The sequence below is a fragment of the Leopardus geoffroyi genome, chromosome D4 (assembly GCF_018350155.1).
Source record: "Leopardus geoffroyi isolate Oge1 chromosome D4, O.geoffroyi_Oge1_pat1.0, whole genome shotgun sequence".
Taxonomy (NCBI): Eukaryota; Metazoa; Chordata; class Mammalia; order Carnivora; family Felidae; genus Leopardus; species Leopardus geoffroyi.
Window position 1 is genome coordinate 64,290,732 of NC_059342.1, and position 22,890 is coordinate 64,313,621.

Consider the following 22,890-nt stretch of genomic DNA (forward strand, 5'->3'; position numbering starts at 1 on the left):
AGTATCATAATGGTATTCAAGAAATATGGAGCATTACTACATTGCCATTGCTTAATATTTAAGCATGGTAATGTGATGTATTTGTGAAGGGGATTCAATAGCTAAAATAATACAAGAATATCTCTAAACATGATATGAACACGAATATAAATATTAATTTTAACTACTTCCTTATGATATACACTTACCTGTCAGGTAAATGTAAATAACTAATTTACAATTAAGTACACTTAGCCTTAAAAATGTTGTATGACTTGGACCAAATTTGCACAGCTTTAATTTAGCATCGTTAGACTCCACAGTCATTACCAGTTTTGTAACTGGTCCCTTTCATGATCAATTAGAGTGCTATATCGTTAATATGCATGTGGATCCCTACAAGATAAAAGAAGAGTTAATAACCTGCATTGAATTAAGATGATCATCATATGATGATTATCTCAATTATAGAAAACTGTTGCTCTTATAAGGGCAATGCCTTCCTCAATCTGGAACTATGGGCTATGTGACCCTTAGAAGTATAATGACTGGTTAAATTACATATGAGTTTGCCTAAAAGGGTTGACCCATCAACTGGTACCCAGGGCTATAATGTATTATTTAGCTAATATTGGGCTACGATTTACCCCAGAACTTAGCAGCTTAAAACAATAATACTTATTAGCTTTTAATTTTGTGTATGCAATTGGGACTATTCGCAGCTAGGTTCTTGTTCTTCTGGTCACTGCTAGTACCCCTGTTTAGGTAAGAGCTGGTTTTGCTGCTGGGGCTCCCAGCTGGCACAATTGGATAGATGTAGTTCACAAGGTTCATGGTTCATGAGGTCTCTAATCCTCCAGCAGGTTAGTTTGGGCATATGTACATCATGGTTGCAAAAGAGTAAACAGAAGTATGCAACAGTTCTTGAGGTCTAGGCTATGAACTGGCACACCATCAGTTCTACTTCATTCAGTTGGTCAAAGCAAACCACACAGCCATATCAGATTTAAAGGGTAGAAAAATAAATGCTAGGGGCACCTGAGTGGCTCAGTCGGTTAAGCATCTGACTTCAGCTCAGGCCATGATCTCATAGTCCATGGGTTTGAGCCCCGTGCTGGGCTCTGTACTGACAGCTCAGAGCCTGGAGCCTGCTTCAGATTCCGTGTCTCCCTCTCTCTCTGCCCCTCCCCCACTCGCACTCTGTCTCTCTCTCTCTCTCTCTCTCTCTCTCAAAAATAAATAAGCATTGCAAAAATAAAAGAAAGGTATAAACAAGAGTTGTCTATATTTTGTAATCAAGAAGCAGGCAATAAAGAAACAGTTTCTTCTAAAGAAAGAAAATAATAGGCTAATCCCAAACCTTTATCATATTAGTGATTTTAGTAACATAGCATTTAGTGTCATTAGGGCCTACATATAGTAATAGTGATAGCAGCAGCCATGACCAGAGAAAATTAGGATAAAAGGAAGTTTAAAACTATCTGTTCTACTTTTAAAACAGAGGGTATAACCTCCTTGATGTCAGTCTTGGCAATGACACCAAAACTAAAGACAACAAAAGCAAAAATTAAACAAGTAGGATTAAATCACACTAAAAAGCTTCTGCACAACAAAGAAAACCATCAACAAAATGAAAAGGCAATCTAGCATTCCTATAGAATGGGAGAGAATACATTTTGCATATCATGTGTTTGATTGGGGTTGATATTTGAAATACATAAAGAAGAATTCACACAATTCAATAGCTAAAAAGAAAAAAAAATCAATCTGATTTTAAAACGGGTAGAAGAGCTGAATAGACATTTTTCCAAAGAAGATATACAAATGATCAGGGGGTACATGAAAAATGCACAACATCACTAATCATTAGGGAAATGTAAACAAGAACTACAATGAGCTATCACCTTGCACCTGGTAGAATGGTTATCATTAAAAAGATAAAAGATAACAAGTATTAGTGAGAATGTAAGAGAAAAGGAAACCCTTGTACATTGTTGGTGGGAATGTAAATTGATGCAGCCACTATGGAAAACAGCATGGAGTTTCCTCAAAAAATTAAAAATAGCACTACTGCATTATCCATCAATCTCACTTCTGGTAATTTATCCAAAAGAAATAATTATCAGGATATTGAAGAGATACCTGCAACGGCCAAGATATGGAAACAATGTGATGTGTTAATACATATGAACATTACTCAGACAAGAGAAATAAGGCAATTGTGCCATCTGTGATAACATGAGTGGACCTTGAGGGCATTATGCTAAGTAAAATAAGCCAGACAGATAAAGACAAATATTGCATAGTATCACTTATATGTGGAATCTAAAAGAAAGTCAAACTCATAGAAACAGAGTAGAAAGTGGCTGTAGGGGGCTGGAAGGTGAGGGAATTGGGAAGAGATTGATAAAAATCTATAGACTTTCAGCTAGAAGATGAATAAGTCCTGAGGCTCTATTGTATAACACGATGACTATATTTGATAATACTTTATAACTGAATTTTGCTAATAGAGCCGAACTAAAATGTTCTCACACACACAAGATAAATATGTGAGGTGATGGATGTTTTAATTAACTAAATGAGAAGAATCTCTTAATATATATATACCTAAAATAATCACAATGTACACTGTAAATATTTTACAATTTTATATGTTATTACACCTCAATAAAGTTAAAAAATAATCTCTAAAGTTATCTGCTCCAAATAATGGGTCAAAACATGGAATTGAAATAATTTAAACAATTTCTATTCTATTGGCTTGAAGCATATTGATCTCCCTAGCACATATCACCATCTAAAGCATTTTTGCAGACATATTATTTGTTTTGAGTTTAATATATACTGAGCAAATCCTGAAACACCACATCTAGTACATTTTAATTGGTGTGACTGATGCAAATTGAAAAATACAAATGCTTTTTTCCTCTTAATTTGAAATCATAGAAGTGTTGAAAGTTCTCCAGCGATCCCAAATTTATGTTCAGGAAATTAAAACACAACATATTCAAACAGTCAACAGCAACATGCAGCTACCTTATATTTTTGAGAATTGAGAATCACCCTAGTTATTTGATTCATCCTTTGTGCAACTTACAAAGGTGAGAAGAGACTAGGAAGCACTTCTTTCAGGAAATACACATAGAATTCTAACTATATTAGAAAAATTCTGGGCAACATTTGGGTTATCACAGTGAAGTATGAAATGGAGTTATTTTAGATGAAAACAATCAGATTTGATGAAAAGTTTGGGCAACAGCCCCTATGAGATAAAGCAAATGAAACTGCACTCCTTTGACCTACAGGAAGAAAGGATGATTTTGAATTTACTAGGAGACTTGAGTGTATGAAATGGCCCGGCACAATAGATGAGGAGCAGGTCTCCTTTTCCTAGACAGAAGAGGAAAAGGGCTCTAATTAGATTATAAATCAGAGAGACAGTCTATCCTATAATAGTTATAAGATCCTGAAAAGAATTATTTTAAGGGTAAGAGGAGAATCTGCTTCTCTGAATGGGAAGAGTCTATTTTAATGGTACTTTGAATAGCTCAGGCTGAGGGATAACTTCTCTGACCTCTCCGTGAACACTTTAGCCCTGCGATGTGGTACACAAGGCTTCATGCCATATTTCAAAGGCAAATTTAAAATGGATCTCTATACTTCTGAATGGAAATAGAAACTATATAGCTAATTTCAAACCAGTCTCTTCTAAATAATAACTAAATTGTTTTCAAAACAATGAAAAAGTTATCAAAAAAAATCCTACATTGTCTGCCAAATAACTAAAAGATCAAATGCTAACATTTTACAATAATTTGAATGCTAACATCTTGCAATAACTCTAAAAACCAAAGGGCACAAAGGAGCATGGGCAGTCAGCAGTTTTGTGTGTTTTATAAGATACAATCTGAACAACTTAAGATATGCAGGGATAAAAACACGCCAAGGGATCTGCTAAGAATTCAAACAGGAATAATGGTTTTTAAAGTACTGTCTTCAGAATACACAAGAAATGGAGAAGGAAAAGAAACACTCACAATTTTGAAGTACCTGTTAGAAACTTGGTAATGGGACAATTCAAACAAGTGCCTCAATTAATCCTATATCTGTGTATCTTATAAGAGGATTGTGTAATTGTTCATATAAAAGAGAATAGACCCTCAGAGAACACAGATGCTTTATAGCAGAGAGTAACTTCATACTGACTTTGCTCTATTGAAGGATATATGAAACAACACAACAACATGGGTCACAAGTGAAACATGGAGCAGATGGAAAAATCAAAGAAATCCCATATTCTTGGATGGGATACTTCCACAGACAGACAAATTGTTCAGAATTTTCATCACTGTGCATAAACATGATGTTTTTAGGCAGAAGGATTAGAATACATAAGGAAGACACAGGAAATTAAAATACAATAGGATGTTTAATCAAAAGAGAAATAAGAGTTTATTAAGTATAAGCAAAAAAAGGAAAAATAACATGATTAAAATCCACATTATAAAGAATCAAGTGCAATATGCATATGTGTTAAAGCTATTTACAAAAAAATTGGTGGAAAACAAGCACTTCTAAAATGCAGGAAAAAAAGATAAAACAAAATTATTAGTCTAAATAATAGAATCATAGAGAACATAAATTCAATACATGGTCTGATAGACACAGTAAAAAATAATGGAAATTAAATAATAATTTAAATAGAAGGGCGATTATCTGTGCTATGGAAAAAAAAGAGATTAAAATGAGTCACAACCTTCAGAAAACCAGAATAAAAATTCCCATGACTAAATACACTATGAATTTACTTTTCCTATTTCAAAAAACAGAAATTTTCCCCCAAACTTTGAGCAGAAAAAACAAGTAAATGTCAGAAAATAGTCTTCTAACCAAAGAACAAAATTTTTGCTAATTTCAAATTTTTCTCTACAGTAACAGACACAAGAACACTACAAAGAATTTGTTGGTGGCATTTTTAGGAAAAATTGTATATGTCACATATTCTACATCCAGCATAAATGCCTTAAATGCCTATGATATATGATAATGAACAAAAATATATTCTCATAATCTAAGAATTCTGAAAATATTTTATGTGCCAGGACAAAATAAAAACACTTAAAGATACGTGCCAGGACAAAATAAAAACACTTAAAAACACTTAAAAACACACTTACACACTTATGTGCCAGGACAAAATAAAAACACTTTAAAAAAAATTTTTTTTTTCAACGTTTATTTATTTTTGGGACAGAGAGAGACAGAGCATGAACGGGGGGGGGGGGCGGGCAGAGAGAGAGGGAGACACAGAATTGGAAACAGGCTTCAGGCTCTGAGCCATCAGCCCAGAGTCTGATGCGGGGCTCGAACTCACGGACCGCGAGATCGTGACCTGGCCGAAGTCGGACGCTTAACCGACTGCGCCACCCAGGAGCCCCTAAAAACACTTTTAAAGATACATATTAACCTACTATAAGAATAGAAAAATGAAAACCACAGAATAGAGAATTCATGATGTATATATTTGGGACTAAAGCAGAAAAAAAACCCATGATATATTTAAATGATTGTTGTAATGTGCCTACAAAAATAGAAACAGATATTTAAAAACTAAATACAGGTGAAAATATACATACTGCATATGTGAGTGCATATAAAAACTGACCACAGTTTTCCAATTCTAAAATCTCACAATAAATTAAGAAACTTGGAAATGGAAGGTGCATGAATAGGAAAGAAAATAGGCTAATTACTTTAAATTTAATGGGACATGGTTACTCAAAATTACTCTCTAGAAAGAGAATCTCAGAAATACCTCATTGTTCTAACAATTAGAAAAATTTAAGTTAAGAATGTTTTGAAAACAGAACAACTCCTTCAAGTCAATACAAAAAAGAGAAATAAATCAATAAGCATGTGTAAATAAACTTATGTGTCAGAGGAAATAAAAATAGATTATTATGTCTCTATAAAGTTACAAGTTTGGGGGCATGTATGCTGCAGACTTTGGTCAACGTACGTGGTAGTTTTCCATTAGTGGTCTTCCTGTAATTTATTAGGTGATTGTTCCATTTCTTTCAGACCCATAAAATCATAACGAAATATGTGTATGTGTGTGTAGATGGGGTTGAGGGAGGAGTGGAACAGGCAGATATTCTTGGATTACTGAGTTTGACAAGAAAGGATTAGGGGGAAAAAGGTAACATCATGCTGTTGTCCTGGAAAGCGTAACTACTAACAAAAAATATGATTATGAGTAGAATTATAATTTCCAAAAATCTCGCAAAGATAGAATGAATAGATCGCTAGATTGATAAAGCAGAAATAGTAAATGTTATATAGAAGTAAGTAGACATATATGTCATCTGAATAAATTCAGTTGGGTTAAAGTCACCTATTAAAGGTACAGGTTATAAAATCAAATTAAAACACAAAATCCAAATAGATGACATCACTAAGTGTTTCCCCTAAAAAAAAAAAAAAAACCCCAGAAAACAGTGTGAGTTTAAATAGAAGGATGAGAAAAACACATCAGAATAACGCAAATGTAGCAGAGGTAGATTTTATAAAAATAGTATTCAGGTGAAATTCTAAGCCCAAAGCATTAAGTTATAAAAGCTATCATTAGTTTTAGATAATTGAAACTAAAAATTAGAGAATAGTCACAAAACCATATAGTTGATAATATTGAAATTAAATGTATAGAAAAGGATCCATCAATAAAATAAGAATTGAAAAGTACAGTGATAGGTGGCAATGGAATTATCCATCTCAGTTTTATCCAGAGGCACTTAGAAAAAAATGCATATGGAACTGAATAAATCATTATAGTCTTATGTTCTTAATCATTTTTAAACACATCTATATTTCAGCATTGTAGCTCTATCACAAATAGCCATTCTTTTCCAGTGGACTCCTAAAAATCAGATTGGTTATTTGTGTAATATCAAAATATTGAAAACAATTTACATGCCCATACCTAGGAAATTGGTAGAATAAACTCCAGTACATCCACAATGCAAATATTATGCAGATGTAAAAACAAAAGTGCTAGGGTCCCTATGTAGTGGTAATATATTGTTAAATGAGAGGGAAAAAGAAGTGAAAGATGAGTATATACAGCATGTCAAATTGTGGCGAAAAAATAACGATATATTCATATTAATGCTTATACAAATATACAAATGAAGGAAAACCAGAAACTAAAAGAATTGATGGGTGAGAAATGGGCAAAAGGGATGGATGGAGAAGGGGAAAGGACATTTTTGAATCTACCTTTTTAAGCAGTTTTAATTTTGAAACATGTTAATCTACTTTAACACAATTAGCTATATTATAAGGTAAAAAATAGAAAGATGTCTTGACACTTAGGTTTTTTTAATAGCAGTGGTATTGGTGTAGCAATTCCAAAACTTTTTTTTTGTATTTTAATATTGAGCAAATGAGTGAATATATTGATGTTAGAAACAAAGTTTCTCATTGTGGGAGAAGGGCCAATAAATTGTAAATATAAAAATGAAAAACTGGTGTCAGACTGAAATGAGACCCAGTATGACTCATACTACTGTTTCTGTCTACTGACATGGTCTAGAAGTGATGCATTCCAGTAAAAAGACAGCATACCTACTAGTGGATCTTGGTTTCTAAATAACATTTCCCAATCCAAGGAAGCAGGGCTCTTTGGGGAAATGAGAAATGACTGATACAGGGAAAGTAAGGGTTGCCTAGAATATTTGTGCCAAAAATAAAGGATGTTGCTGTTTCCGTCAGCAAAATAATCAACCAAACAAGAACAACAACAAAAACTGATGGAAACATGACAAAAGGACACAAGAGTAGCTTGAGGCGCTCTCCCTGCCAAATTTGGAGAAATTTGAACATAAAAATGAATAATGTCGGAATTGGATTATAATACATTGACTAAATGAACAAAGAACAATTAAATGGGAAGGCGCAAATCTCTTACTCAGAAATGACAACTAACCCATGAAGGAGATACGATAATTTTAAAAAAAATATCAGCATTGTAAAATGACCATAATAATAGTTGATTCAGATGCGAATCATTAGTGGATGACAAAATCACTGTGAGAAAGATAGTTAAATAATAGGATATTCAGTCTCAGAGAAGCCTTCCAAAGAATGGTTGTTAATCACTAAGAGAAAAAGCTTCTTTACTATGGAGAAATCTTGTGGACACCACTTTAACACAGTAATGAAACATCACTAATGAAAGGAAGTTTGACCTATCAGTTTGACTTTCTGTATTCTCTTATGTTGCATAGAAAATGCAAAGACATCACTATGTTATATCCTGAAAGGAAAAAAAAAGAAAAGAAACTTGAATCAATCTAATCATGAAGAAACAATCAAACACACCTAAGTTGATAGAAATTCTGCATGACAACTGGCCTGTATGCATAAATTATTTCAGTAGCACAAAACACAAAGAGGACTGAACAACTTTTTTTCTTTCTTCTCCTAATTTATTAAAGAAGACTGAAGAGCCATGACAACTAAATGTAATGCCTAAGCCTTAATTGGATCCTGGATCAAGACAAACAAACTAGAAGCAATAAAGGATATTTTTGGAACAAGCAGAAGAATTTTAATATAGACTGTAATTGAGCTATTAATATTATATTGATGTTAAATTACCTCAGTGTGTGTGTGTGTGTGTGTGTGTGTGTGTGTGTGTGTTTATGTAAGAGAATGTTCTTATACTGAAGAATTTAGAGATGAAATGTCGCATTGTCTGCAAGCTAATTCTCATACACACATACAAATATGTGTGTGTGTGTGTGTGTGTGTATGGAAAGAGGGAGAGAGTGAAAAAGAGAGAGATGAGAGATCAAGCAGATAAAGCAAAATAACAATTTTACATAAAATATATATGGGTATTCCATGAGTTACTCTTAGAATTTTTCTGTAGACTCAAAATTCTTTTAAAAAACAGCTTGGGGAGAATTCCTCTAGTCTCAAATATTAAAAATAATTAGATTATATGTTAAACTCACAAAGATACTTTCAATTATTTCCAGAAACATAAATTTAAAATCTTGAAAAATTATAGACTCATTAAATATTGTATGATAAAATAATAATGAGGTAGAAGATTGTTCTTGTCAAAGCAGTGGATAATCCTAATACGGATATAGTCATATTTCTATCTACGTATTTGTGTGTGTATAACCAAGCTGGAGCAAATATATCAGAGCACTAGTGGTCATTATTCCTGGGTGGTTGAAATACTAATATTTTTAAATTTCATTTTTGATGATTTTTTATACTTTCCAAATATTCTATTTTAGACATTTACTATTCTGATAACAAAGCCACAACAGAAAGACAATTTTAAAATAGACAACTTAAAAGTGCACATGTATTTGAGTTATTTTCTCCAAGAGTTAGTCAAGAAAATTTTCCCATTTATAACATTAATATACTCTGCTATGCAATTCATTTATCATGTTATTTGCCATTGCAAAGATTTATTTATAGCTTTCTAGTTTCTCCCTTAATGCCAGATGGCCATTAAGTGCAGTCGCCTTCATTTCTCTTAATGACTGCTTTTCTGTCTGCCTCCAACATTTACATTGCTCATCCTGAAATTCCTTCCAATGTGTTTGCACATTTCTGGTAAACGTTTCCACGGAAGAGAACAGAAAATTCTGCTGGACTGAATACCTGCAGTAAGAAATATCTGAGACAATGGGGACTGTGGTGTTTATGAGGACTGTCTTTGGGATCAGACAAGCTTGTTTGAATTCTATGTGAATCAATTAGTAACTTTTGCACCTTTCTGATTACTTAGTTTCTTAGATACTCTTCCCTGTTATCAATTTTCAGGTTCACAAAAAGAATTAAATGAGGAATTTTATAAAGGGCATACAGTGCATACTTAGTAACTGTCAACTTTTTTTCCCTTTCTGAAACATGTTCATTATCAATAGAGGAAGAGCTGATGATCCTTCCAGTTTTAAAACCCTCAGTGTTGGGGCACCTGGGTGGCTCAGTTGGTTAAGCATCCGACTGTGGCTCAGGTCATGATCTCACAGTTTGTGAGTTTGAGCTCCACATCGGGCTCTGTGCTGACAGCTCAGAGGCTGAAGTTTGCTTCAGATTCTGTCTCCCTCTCTCTCTGCCCCTCCCTGGCTCATGCCCTCTGTCTCTCAAAAATAAATGAATGTTAAAAAAAAATTAAAACCCTCAGTGTTATTAGAAAAGGACAAGATTCATAATCCGTCTCCTAAGGATTTTAAAGTGTCACATAAGCAAGGTAGCAAATTATTGGCTTAGTTATTGAAGTATTCACCTTTGAAAATTTGGTGAAAAAAAAAATCACTAGCGAGTAAGAACCATGTTCATTAAGATGAAATCCTTCATTTGTGGGGAATTGTATTGTGGGAACCTTAATTTAGGGGAAACTCTTTCCTCTTCAATAGTCAAATTCATGAAATGAATTCATGTAAATGAAAACATTTACATAATTCAGGAAAAATCTAGAAGGCATCTGTTCAGGACTGAAAAAGTCAATCTATACAGTGAATTTTCCTAGAAAATTTATGTTTTACTTCTAAAACTGTTTGAGAATAGTATCTTTATCTTAGTTTTTTCAATAATTTTTTTATCTCCCTTGTTCTCATGTATGATGTTGGAAGATTATCCTTTCTTTTAAATTTTCTTTTGAGAGTTCTCAAACATTACAACCCAGAAGAGAACTGGATATAATATTGTCCTATTGACATACTGCTTGTTTGTATTCTTTCCTGTGTTTTTCTCAATTCAAATTTTAAATTTGATCCTGTTGTGTTACTGTGTATTGTAGAACCAGAATGGACCCAAAAAGAGAGGTGTTAATAGAAATGGACATGTGAAATAGCCTTTTTTCACATTAAAAATTTTCTGGAAATTTGAGAAGTGACTACTCAACTTTCTGGTTGTTCAGAGTACAGATCTGAGATCTTCATTGTTCTTTATCTTTTTTAAACTTTTTTTAAATGTTTATTTTGTTTATTTTTGAGAGAGTGAGAGTGTGTGCATATGCACATAAGTGGGGGGGGGGAGGGGCAGAGAGAGGGAAGATGGAGGATCTGAAGCAGGTTCTGCCCTGACAGCAGTGAGTCCAATGGGGGTCTCAAACTCATGAACCGTGACATCATGACCTGAGCCAAAGTTGAACACTTAGCCGACTGAGCTACCCAGGTGCCCCACAATTGCTCTTTACCTTGTGACAAAAATTCATGCCACTTCTTATTTTCTCTTATATTTCTTTTTTTTAAGTTTATTTATTTATTTTGATGGGGGTGGGGGGTGGAGGAACAGAGAAACAGAGAGAATCTCAAGCAGGCTCTGAATTGCACTGTCAGCACAGAAACTGATGCAGGGCTCCATCTCAGGAAACATGAGATCATGACTTGAGCTAGATCAAGAGCGACATGCTTAACTGACTGAGACACCCAGGCACCCCCTAATATATTTCTGACTTAAAGTTTTATAAGTAGAATGTCTTTGTCTAAAATTCCAGTCATAGTTTGGTGCTAGTCTAAAGCTCTCAGTACTATTACAAAATTTGGATTGTGAGTTGTCGTAGAAATGCTTAGTGGGAAGCTGAAACTATCCTTTGTAGAATAAACTTTTCTTTTTAGAATAGTTTTACATGTCCAGAGGAGTTGCAAAGACAGTACAGAGAGTTACTGTATGCTCTTTACCTAGTTTCCCCTTTTTTAATACCTTGCATGACTGTGATACATGTTACAACACAGAAACCAGCATTCTTACATTTCTATTAACTGAACTCTATTCGGATTTCCCAAGTTTTACCACTATGTGAAGAAAAAAAATATCTTTCTTATAATCATGATTCTGTAAAGGTGGAAAGTAAGATCTGTTAAATCTATAATCTGACTTTCTATAAGCTAACATGAAATGTTTGGAAGTTTCATCCCTGCACTTTGACTATGAGCCCTGGGCTTCTTTTTGGCACATTCTAGACTCCATATACACCCTTTTTTCTTTTTGTAAAGTATTTTAGCAGAGATCTGAGCAGAAGTTCTAAAGTACAAATTATTCTTTTCCTTTAATTCCCTTAACTGATGCAGAACTGATGGTGAGGAGCCTCACACCTTTTACGCTTAGCACTGGATTGTGATAGCCGCCAGGAGTTCAGTAGAACTGTCAGTGCCCTTATCTCGGAGCAACGGTAAATGACACAAAAGTTCCTCTCTGGCTCCGAATCAGTGCGTGGATTTTCTCGTGAAAGGAGAACTTAATTTGTATATAATAGGAAGATACCATAGATAATGACTAACTCCTAGCAGTGATTCTGAACTGGGCTTGCTTGTATCATGGTCTGCATAGTTAAAGCTGCCAGTTGACACAAAGGTAGAAGTCCGTGAAGTACTTTCATATTCACACTATTATCTGCTTCTCCTGACGACACTCACAGGTATTTTTTTATTGTTATTCTTGTTATTACAGAAAAGGCTCAGAGAAATTCAGTAACTTGTTCAAGATCATATAGTTGAGATTTGACACCAGAGCCTTTTTGTCTCCAAAGTCCGTGTACTTTCTACTCTATCCTGCTGCCTAAGAGAATGCATAACTCCTGCCCTGATCTCCCACTCCCTTTCTGGGAGAAAGATAATCACTTCAGTTTTATGATGTTTTCTCCTGACCAGGGTCACCTCAAGGTGTCAGCGTTTAGGTGCTTTGGCTCTAATGAAAGGTGTCACATAGTTTCTCTGAAGTGGGCTATTATAAAATTAATCAACTTGAAGAACATTCTTCTCCCTTAGACCCTTCCACCTGTGAATTTGTAACAGGTTTCAACTATAAGATCCCACCTTGACTCTTTGTCACAGGGCCTTTCTCTAAGGCCCCCCAGTCAGGCCCATATGCACTGTTAAAACCTTTTATGAAGTTGATTTAACGCTATAAAACCTCCTGTGCTTGTTAACAGACTTAGCATCTCTCTCTGGTTCCTGGCTCCTATCAATAAAGTGAATCCCTCCTTTTCACACCCTGCTGATCCCTCTTCCCCGGCACCATATTATATGTCAGCCATCGGGAACAACTGTTGTTTTTGTTATTTTTCCAAACACACTTCTCCTTTGTCCTTTGATGTGTTCCTCTTGATTCATGTCTTTCCTGAGTATTCCATCTCCTTGGCTCAGGATCTTGGCTCCCTACATCCCTGTACAGTTGTTTAGGCTCCTTTCTTTGATAAACTTTTTTGCATGTTATCATCCGGCTTTTACCCCTGGCATTATTTTTTTTCATGGACATGATCTGGTCTATGTGCCAGATGTACTGGTTTTCTCCCTCAGTCCTGCTAGACGAGCACAGACAGTGTAATCTCAATCTACCTCTGCTGCAGGGGGGACATTAAGAGTCTCCTTCCAGAAGTCTATATTTAGATGTTTTCAGCAGTATTACTAGCCAAATACATTTTTATTAAAAATAAATATGAAACATCCAATAAAACTTATTATTTTCAGTCAAAGAGTATGGACATGTTAGGGCCCTTGCTACATACTGTTTCCCAGAATGTATAACAAGTTTCACTGCTTCCAGTAGTGTACAAGCAAATTCATTTTACCGCACCCAGACAGGCAATGTAAATTACTTTTTAAGCATTTCCTTATGTCAACTGTGTTTCCCTCACTACCTGAAAACAGTTATGTGTGCTGAACTACCTAGGAAGGGATCACATAGGGCTGCCCCACATCAGATCTCCCTCTTCTGTAAGATCGAATCTCCTCTAGTGTCTTGTCATTAGAATCTGTCTTTCTGCCATCACTTGCTGATTCACTCCACTGTCTGGTTTTGTATTTTGACTTTGCTCTGTATGCACTTTTAGATAACTCTCAGTTCCTCATGCTACTCTTTGATGAATTCCTATACTTATCATGTCGGATTATAGTCTGGGCCTGCTAGCCTAGATGCAGGCCTCTCCTTTGAAGTGCGATGAGTCACTTTTTACCCTCTGCACATTTTCTCACTCTCCTCTATGCCAAGAGGAGCTAATATCCTTGCATTGATGTAACCAACTCCCTTGTCTTGTAGCTTTCAACTAGATGCAGCCAAGAGGAAACACTGACAGAACATCAAAGGAAGACAGGAAAGTGAGGATGAAGTGTTTACACTCCTGGCTTCTTCACTGTCCCTCATTGTCGGCTCTGTGTACGTGGGCAGCACCTTTCTACCAAAGTCCACAACTCAAGCTGCCCTCTCCACACAACTATCTTGGAGTTCCAGTAATACTCTCTCCCCTTGAACTTCAAGGCTAGGCATTCTAATAACTCTGTTACTACTATCAAAGTACAACACTATCCTTTCCCTCAATCCTGTTTGCATCTTGCAGTTCATCTATTTATTAATATTAATATTAATATTAATAGTCTCTCCAAAAATCAGTTGCTACCTTTTTCTGTCAGGATTATGACTTATACAGAGGGGATTTAAACAATGACAGAAGGATATCAATTCATGTGCATACCAAGTGTGAGAACATTTCTTTGCATTTTCATAATATGGCACCTGAGTTAAATCTGCTCTTATTCCTCATAATGACCTTTGTTACTTAGTATATTTGATTAGACCATGACTGTTAACTCAGTCTAGTGTTTGTTTATTTCCATGTATCCTATGCCATGGAGACACTCTGCTTGAGGTTTTTAGTAGGAAGAAATTTTTGAGCTTATGTCCTTCTAGGTAAGTCTTAGCTACAGGTTAACTCTAACCAAATACAGGAGATCCACTGGGGAATCCCAGTTCTACTCAGGGACAAACTTTATATAGAATCTCAATTTTCATACCATGTTAGGGTTTGGGGTAAGCTAGTTAAAGCAAGTTCAGAATACTCTTTTTCTTGAGAAGTTCTATGCTAAGGACCCTGTGCTAGACCTATGTCTTGAAAACAACTTCCTAAAATCTGGCTGTAAAGGAAATATGATAATCTCAGAACCCTGATCCTATCAATTCCCATGGCCTGTTATTTGTTTTTTTTTAATATGAAATTTATTTTCAAATTGGTTTCCATACAACACCCAGTGCTCATCCCAACAGGTGCCCTCCTGAATACCCATCACCCACCCTCCCCACTCTCCCACCCCCATCAACCCTCAGTTTGTTCTCAGTTTTTAAGAATCTCTTATGTTTTGGCTCCCTCTCTCTCTAACCTTTTTTTTTCTTCCCCTTCCCCATGGTCTTCTGTTAAGTATCTCAGGATCACATAAGAGTGAAAACATATGGTATCTGTCTTTCTCTGTATGATTTATTTCACTTAGCATAACACTCTCCGGTTTGATCCACGTTGCTACAAAAGGGCATATTTCATTCTTTCTCATTGCCACGTAGTATTCCATTGTATGTATAAACCACATTTTCTCTATCCATTCATCAGTTGATGGAAATTTAGGCTCTTTCCATAATTTAGCTATTGTTGAAAGTGCTGCTATAAACATTGGGGTACAGGTGCCCCTATGCATCAGTACTCCTGTATCCCTTGGGTAAATTCCTAGCAGTGCTACTGCTAGATGTACAAGATCTGTATGCTGAAAACTATAGAAAGCTTATGAAGGAAATTGAAGAAGATATAAAGAAATGGAAAAACATTCCGTGCTCATGGGTTGGAAGAATAAATACTGTTAAAATGTCAATACTACCCAAAGCTATCTACACATTCAATGCAATCCCAATCAAAATTGCACCAGCATTCTTCTCAAAGCTAAAACAAGCAATCCTAAAATTCATATGGAACCGAATAGCCCAAGTAATTTTGAAGAAGAAGACCAAAGCAGGAGGCATCACAATCCCAGACTTTAGCCTCTACTACAATGCTGTAATCATCAAGACAGCATGGTATTGGCACAAAAACAGACACATAGACCAATGGAATAGAATAAAACCCCAGAACTAGACCCACAAACGTATGGCCAACTCATCTTTGACAAAGCAGGAGAGAACATCCAATGGAAAAAAGACAGTCTCTTCAACAAATAGTGCTGGGAGAACTGGACAGCAACATGCAGACAAATGAAACTAGACCACTTTCTTACACATGCACAAAAATAAACTCAAAATGGGTAAGGGACCTGAATGTGAGACAGGAAACCATCAAAACCCTAGAGGAGAAAGCAGGAAAAGACGTCTCTGACCTCAGCCGTAGCAATTTCTTACTTGACACATCCCCAAAGGCAAGGGAATTAAAAGCAAAAATGAACTACTGGGACCTCATGAAGATCAAAAGCTTCTGCTCTGCAAAGAAAACAACCAACAAAACTAAAAGGCAACCAACGGAATGGGAAAAGATATTTGCAAATGACATATTGGACAAAGGGCTAGTATCCAAAATCTATAAAGAGCTCACTAAACTCCACACCCGAAAAACAAATAATCCAGTGGAGAAATGGGCAGAAAACATGAATAGACACTTCTCTAAAGAAGACATCCGGATGGCCAACAGGCACATGAAAAGATGCTCAACGTCTCTCCTCATCAGGGAAATACAAATCAAAACCACACTCAGACATCAACTCACGCCAGTCAGAGTGGCCAAAATGAACAAATCAGGAGAACTATTGATGCTGGCGAGGATGTGAAGAAATGGGAACCCTCTTGCACTGTTGGTGGGAATGCAAACTGGTGCAGCCGCTCTGGAATACAGTGTGGAGGTTCCTCAAAAAATTAAAAATAGACCCACCCTATGACCCAGCAGTAGCACTGCTAGGAATTTACCCAAGGGATACAGGAGTACTGATGCATAGGGGCACCTGTACCCCAATGTTTATAGCAGCACTCTCAGCAATAGCCAAATTGTGGAAAGAGCCTAAATGTCCATCAACTGATGAATGGATAAAGAAATTGTGGTTTATATACACAATGGAGTACTACGTAGCGATGAGAAAGAATGAAATATGGCCCTTTGTAGCAACATGGATGAACTGGAGAGTGTGATGCTAAGTGAAATAAGCCATACAGAGAAAGACAGATACCATATGTTTTCACTCTTATATGGATCCTGAGAAACTTAACAGAAACCCATGGGGGAGGGAAGGAAAAAAACAAACAAAAAAAGGAGTTTAGAGTGGGAGAGAGCCAAAGCATAAGAGACTCTTAAAAACTGAGAACAGGGGCGCCTGGGTGGCTCAGTCGGTTAAGCGTCCGACTTCGGTTCAGGTCATGATCTCGCGGTCCGTGAGTTCAAGCCCTGCGTCGGGCTCTGGGCTGACAGCTCAGAGCCTGGAGCCTGTTTCAGATTCTGTGTCTCCCTCTCTCTCTGACCCTCCCCCGTTCATGCTCTGTCTCTCCCTGTCTCAAAAATAAATAAACATTAAAAAAATTAAAAAAACAAACAAACAAAAAAAAAACTGAGAACAAACTGAGGGTTGATGGGGGGTGGGAGGGAGGGTAGGTTAGGTGATGGGCATTGAAGAGGGCATCTTTTGGGATGAGCACTGGGTGTTGTATGGAAACCAATTTGACAATAAATTTCATATATTAAAAAATTAATTAATTAATTAATTAAAAAATATATAAAATGAATCTGAAGAATGGAACATCTTGTAGTTCTGTGAAATAAGAAGGTATTTAAAACAAAACAAAACAAAATAACAAACAATTTAAGCAACAAAATAAAGCAGCACTGCTTAATAACCCAAAATTTAAAATGAATATTTGTGAGTCTATACTGATATAAATATATAATTGAATAAATTAATAAACTGGAGAGAAGAGACAATTTCCTTTGAAGAAGAATTTCAAATAATTTATATCTACTCTCTCTTAAGGAGGTAAGGCATAACTCTTCACTGTTTAAGTGTGGGCTTCTCATAGTGACCTTTTTCCAAACAGTATGGTGTGGAATTTGGGGTTAGGGGGTGGGGTGGGGGGTAAGACAGAGCAATCCTACAGTGTAGAAAGCTGACAAATACCATCTCAGTCAAGATCTACATCAATAATGCTAAACCACGATGATAGTACATACTTTTAACTTCACAAGATGAAAATATAATTTTACCTCTGAAGTTCCTCTCCAAAACCCATAACATCACCTAATCATGAAAAAAAAAAATGGGCAAATTACAGAGGGACCTCCTATGAAATATCCCCAAAATTGTCAAGGTCACCAAAACCAACAAAAATCTGAGAAATTGTCCCATTCAAGAATTGCCTAAGAAGAAACATGACTAAATGTAATACAGTGTCTTCGATGTGATGCTTGAACAGAAATAGGAAGTTGCTACAGAGTTTAGTTAATAATATTAGCAATACTTGTACATCAATTTAAGTAAATATACCATAATGAAAGATGTTGATATAAGGGGAAACAGTGCTGAATTTATGGGACCTTTCTTTACTAACTGCAATTTTTGTATAAACTGAAAACTATTCCAAATTAAAGTTCTTTAAAAATTATCCTAAAATAATTTTATTTACATTCAGAAATAATATTTAATATGTAGATGAGAATTGCTAAGTATAATAATATGGCATCTCTATACATTTGTGTATACCTGTATCTCTATATTTATATACACCTATTTTCATTGGTGAAGGAAATATTACAATTAATTTTTAAATTCTAATTGGAAATATATATGAAACTAGATGTCAGACAACAAATTATCAACAATTATTATCTCTGGGTGGCTGAATTTTGCAAAAAATAAATAGCGCATCCAAAAAAATACATCTGATGTTATAAAATGAGCATGTTTTCTGCATAACCAGTAAGCAGCACAAAAAGTTATTACAAGGAGGAGGAAAAATAATGCATGTATCAAAATCAGGCTTCTCCTGAGAATTATTTTGTTCTAGCAATAACACAGTAGTTGTTTAGATTAACCTTGCTTCCCTCCTACTTTCAGTGTATCCAGCTCTCTTGCCATATTATAGTATCTCTAGAGACAACCTTCCATTTTTACAGAAACTTCAATTACATACTAACCCTGATAATTTCTCTGAAGATATATTCTCCCTGGGACCTGTATACACAGTTTTCTACCATTCCCTCCAGGAATTCTAAGGCACGTAAGGGACAATGATCTTCCTAGACCAAATAATCTCCCTAGACCAAATAATCATACAACCACGTTGTGTGTGTGCACACACAATTTTTTTTTTTTTGGTCTCCTCTTCAAACCATGCCAGAAAAATCAGAATGGTCTTTTGAAATGGTGGTGATATAACTCAGTGAGAGAATATCCAGTTTGGGAGAAGATAAGACATGCATTCTATCCAACAACTGAATGGCTAGCAACAGCCACTTAGGAGTCTGAAAACCTCCTATGAAGCCCAAGTCAGAGTCTAACACTACCAAGTACAATAACTGCCAGGAGCAACTTGGCTTTGGAAAAATCATTTTACTGGCAATAAACTCAATTTTCAGTTACCGGATAAGTCAGTTTTGCTGACTCATCTATTTCTCTAGTTTCCTGATAGATATTATATTTCATTGTTTTTCTGTGTTATTTGACAAAACCTCACTTCTAAATCATACTTTTAGAAGTTATGGCTGCTCTGTTCCAAGTAAATAAATCTTTAATAATTATATTTTGAGCTCACATTCCAAATATGAAAACTTTGAAAATCTGATCAATTCCCCAAGTCATATTCAGTAAAAGTCAATGCATCTAATTAAAATTTTCCAATAGATGGAAAATATTAACTTTATTTTCAATGGTAGTGATTCTTTATAAAAAATCATTGGTATTGATTTTTCTGAATATTCGATACTTATTAATAGTTAGCCATTAGAATCTGTAAGAATGTTAACCATACAATTTAAACTAAGACATAGGAGGACTGTGGAGATTCACTTTGACCTATCATGTTGAGTGCTTACTATATACCAAGCACTATGCTAAGTGCTTTTTATGAATCATCTCATTTCACTAACACCCTATAAAGTATTAATTTCACATTATAAGGGAGGAAACTGTGGATATAGAGATTATATAACTTGACTCAAGTTGTACATAGAGCAAATAGAAAAGCCAGAGTTTGGACCTAGGCACTTTTTTTTAAAAGTTTATTTATTTATTTTGAGAGACAGTGAGAGCAGGGGGGGGGGGAGGGAGAGAGAGAGAGAGGGAGGGAGAGAGAGAGAATCTTAAGAATCAAGTCTGACGGAGCACCTGGGTGGCTCAGTTGGTTAAGCATCTGACTCTTAATTTCAGCTCAGGTCATGATCTCAAGGTTTGTGAGTTCAAGGCCCATGTTGGGCTCTGTGCTGACAGTGTGGAGCCTGCTTGGGATTCTCTGTCTGCCTTTCTCTATGCTCCTCCCCCACTCTCTCTCTCTCCCTCTCTAAATAAATAAATAAACACTAAAGGGGGAAAAAAAAGAAAAGAATCGCATGACCTAAGCTGAAATCAAGAGCTGGATGCCTAACCAACTGAGCCACCCAGGCACCCCAGACGTAGGCAGTTTTATTTCAAAAATCAAACTCCTAACCATAATTTGAAGGCTATAAAATTGAAGGCTATAAAATTGGTAATGTCAAATAGAAATATAAAATACTGAATTCAAGACTGATTTGTTGAGATGTAGTTCTTTGAAAATTCAAAAGCATTATTCAAAAGTTGCTTGGGATAAAGATCAAAGACAATGATTACCAACACTTTTATTGAGTTTATGGCAAATGTTCTACATCATGAAAATAATATAAAGACTAAGAGCCTTCATAGCTTTATTTCATAGCATTTTCACAATGACTGTTTGAAGAAGTTATATTTCTTTTTTTTTTTTAAATTTTTTTTTTCAACGTTTATTTATTTTTGGGACAGAGAGAGACAGAGCATGAACGGGGGAGGGGCAGAGAGAGAGGGAGACACAGAATCGGAAACAGGCTCCAGGCTCTGAGCCATCAGCCCAGAGCCTGACGCGGGGCTCGAACTCACGGACCGCGAGATCGTGACCTGGCTGAAGTCGGACGCTTAACCGACTGTGCCACCCAGGCGCCCCGAAGAAGTTATATTTCTTACATACATTTTAAAGTTGCAGAAATCAAGGATTAGAAGAGTCATGTAACTTCCCAAAGTTACACAGCTAGTAAGTGCCAGAGACAGGAATTAAGTTCTAAAGAGAAATGGAAGCTTGCACCTTAATGACCGTATCACACTGCAATCTTTAAGTTCAGTGCTACTGAAGGATATAGGCAATCTACTGTATTTGTACAGCTACCTGCTGAAGTCGTACATTTAGTGAAAAGCCACAGAACTCTCTAATAGACAAACTTACAAATTAGTATTTCCAGAAGACTATTTTTTTTCAATTGGAAAGGTCATTTTCTTCTTACCTTTCAAAGATATGCTTGGAAATTTTATTCTAAACAAAAAAGTTTGGGTCTGATATATCTTTACTGCTTATGATATGAGGAAAATGGATTAGTGAAGCCTTCTACTTACATTTCAAAGTCTATAGTCTAGCAGATAAGATGACCATTTCCTCTTCATCATTTTTCCAATAAGAAAAAAAAAGCTGCCAGATAAAAACGTAAATCTATGCCTATATGGCAGCTTTCCTCTAGCAAGAGATATTATTGCCATATCAAGGTCTTTCTGAACAGAAAGTCACAAGTTAAGCTAAATTTCAATATGAAGAATTTTCAAATTTTCAAAATTGTGTTGATCATTGCTTAAAATACAAAAACAAAAATACCCTACCAGCTGAAAAACCCAATTTAACTGCCAAAATTCATTAAAAAATAGTTGTGGGAATGTGTTTTTATTCTTTATCTCAAGTGTAATTGAAATGCTATTTTTTCAGTAGTTAGTTCATTTATTCATTTTTTTGACATATAGTTTTAAACATTTAATAAATGTGAGGTACAGTACTATCAGACAGAAATGCCTTCAATGTGTTTATAAACTGGTGGTGTTCTTTGACTCATAAAAACCAGCAACTAAAATTATATTTGTTGAGAAGATAGAGAAATCTTAAGGTTAAAGTTGAATGCTTAAGGAATAAATAGATCCTAAATAATTTAACAATGTTATAACTGAAACAAATACCACTTTTATTGTTTCTTTGTTATTTTTATCTATACTTTTAACAAAGATATCAGCCTCTTAAATAAAGGCAGTTGTAAACTTTGATATAATAAGGTATTTTACTCTGGCAAATATTGACATGTAATGGAGATCTATAGTCAAATATAATTAGTTGTCTTGGGTGGAAACTTTTATTATATTTGAGAGAGATGTCATTTTTTGTGGAAATTCCAATAATAGGAAAAAAGCCCCATTTGACGTTATATTTCAATTGCCAGCTAGTTATACATTTAAAATTTCTTATCAACATATTTAATAGCATTTCCAAATTTAGCATAAATCTTTGGTTTCATAAAGCAAATTACACACCATTAAACACAGTTTACAGTACTCTCAACCATATAGGAAGGCCATTTATCAGAGTAAAGCTAAGATAACTGCCTAGATTTCATTCTTTTGCTTTGATGGGACATCTAGCCATGGCCTATCTGATGGTAAAGGATTATTAAAACACACACACACACACACACACACACACACACACACACACAGGGGCACTGTGTGGCTCAATTGGTTAAGCGTCCAACTTCGGCTCATGTCATGATCTCACAGTTTATGAGTTCCAGCCCGGCAGAGGGCTCTGCACTGACAGCTTGAAGCCTGGAGACTGCTTTGGATTCTCTGTCTCCCTCTCTCTCTACCGTTCCCACATGTGCACATGTTCTCTCTCTCAAAAATAAATAAAATTTTTAAAAAAGAACATTCATATAAAAAGATCTTGTGGGTACAAGCAAATATGAAAATGTGTTAAAATAAAAAACAAAAAAATATTATTTATAATTAAATTTTGTCCTCTAATATTCACCCTGATTACTATGTTAAAATCAATGAAATATCCATATCCAATCCC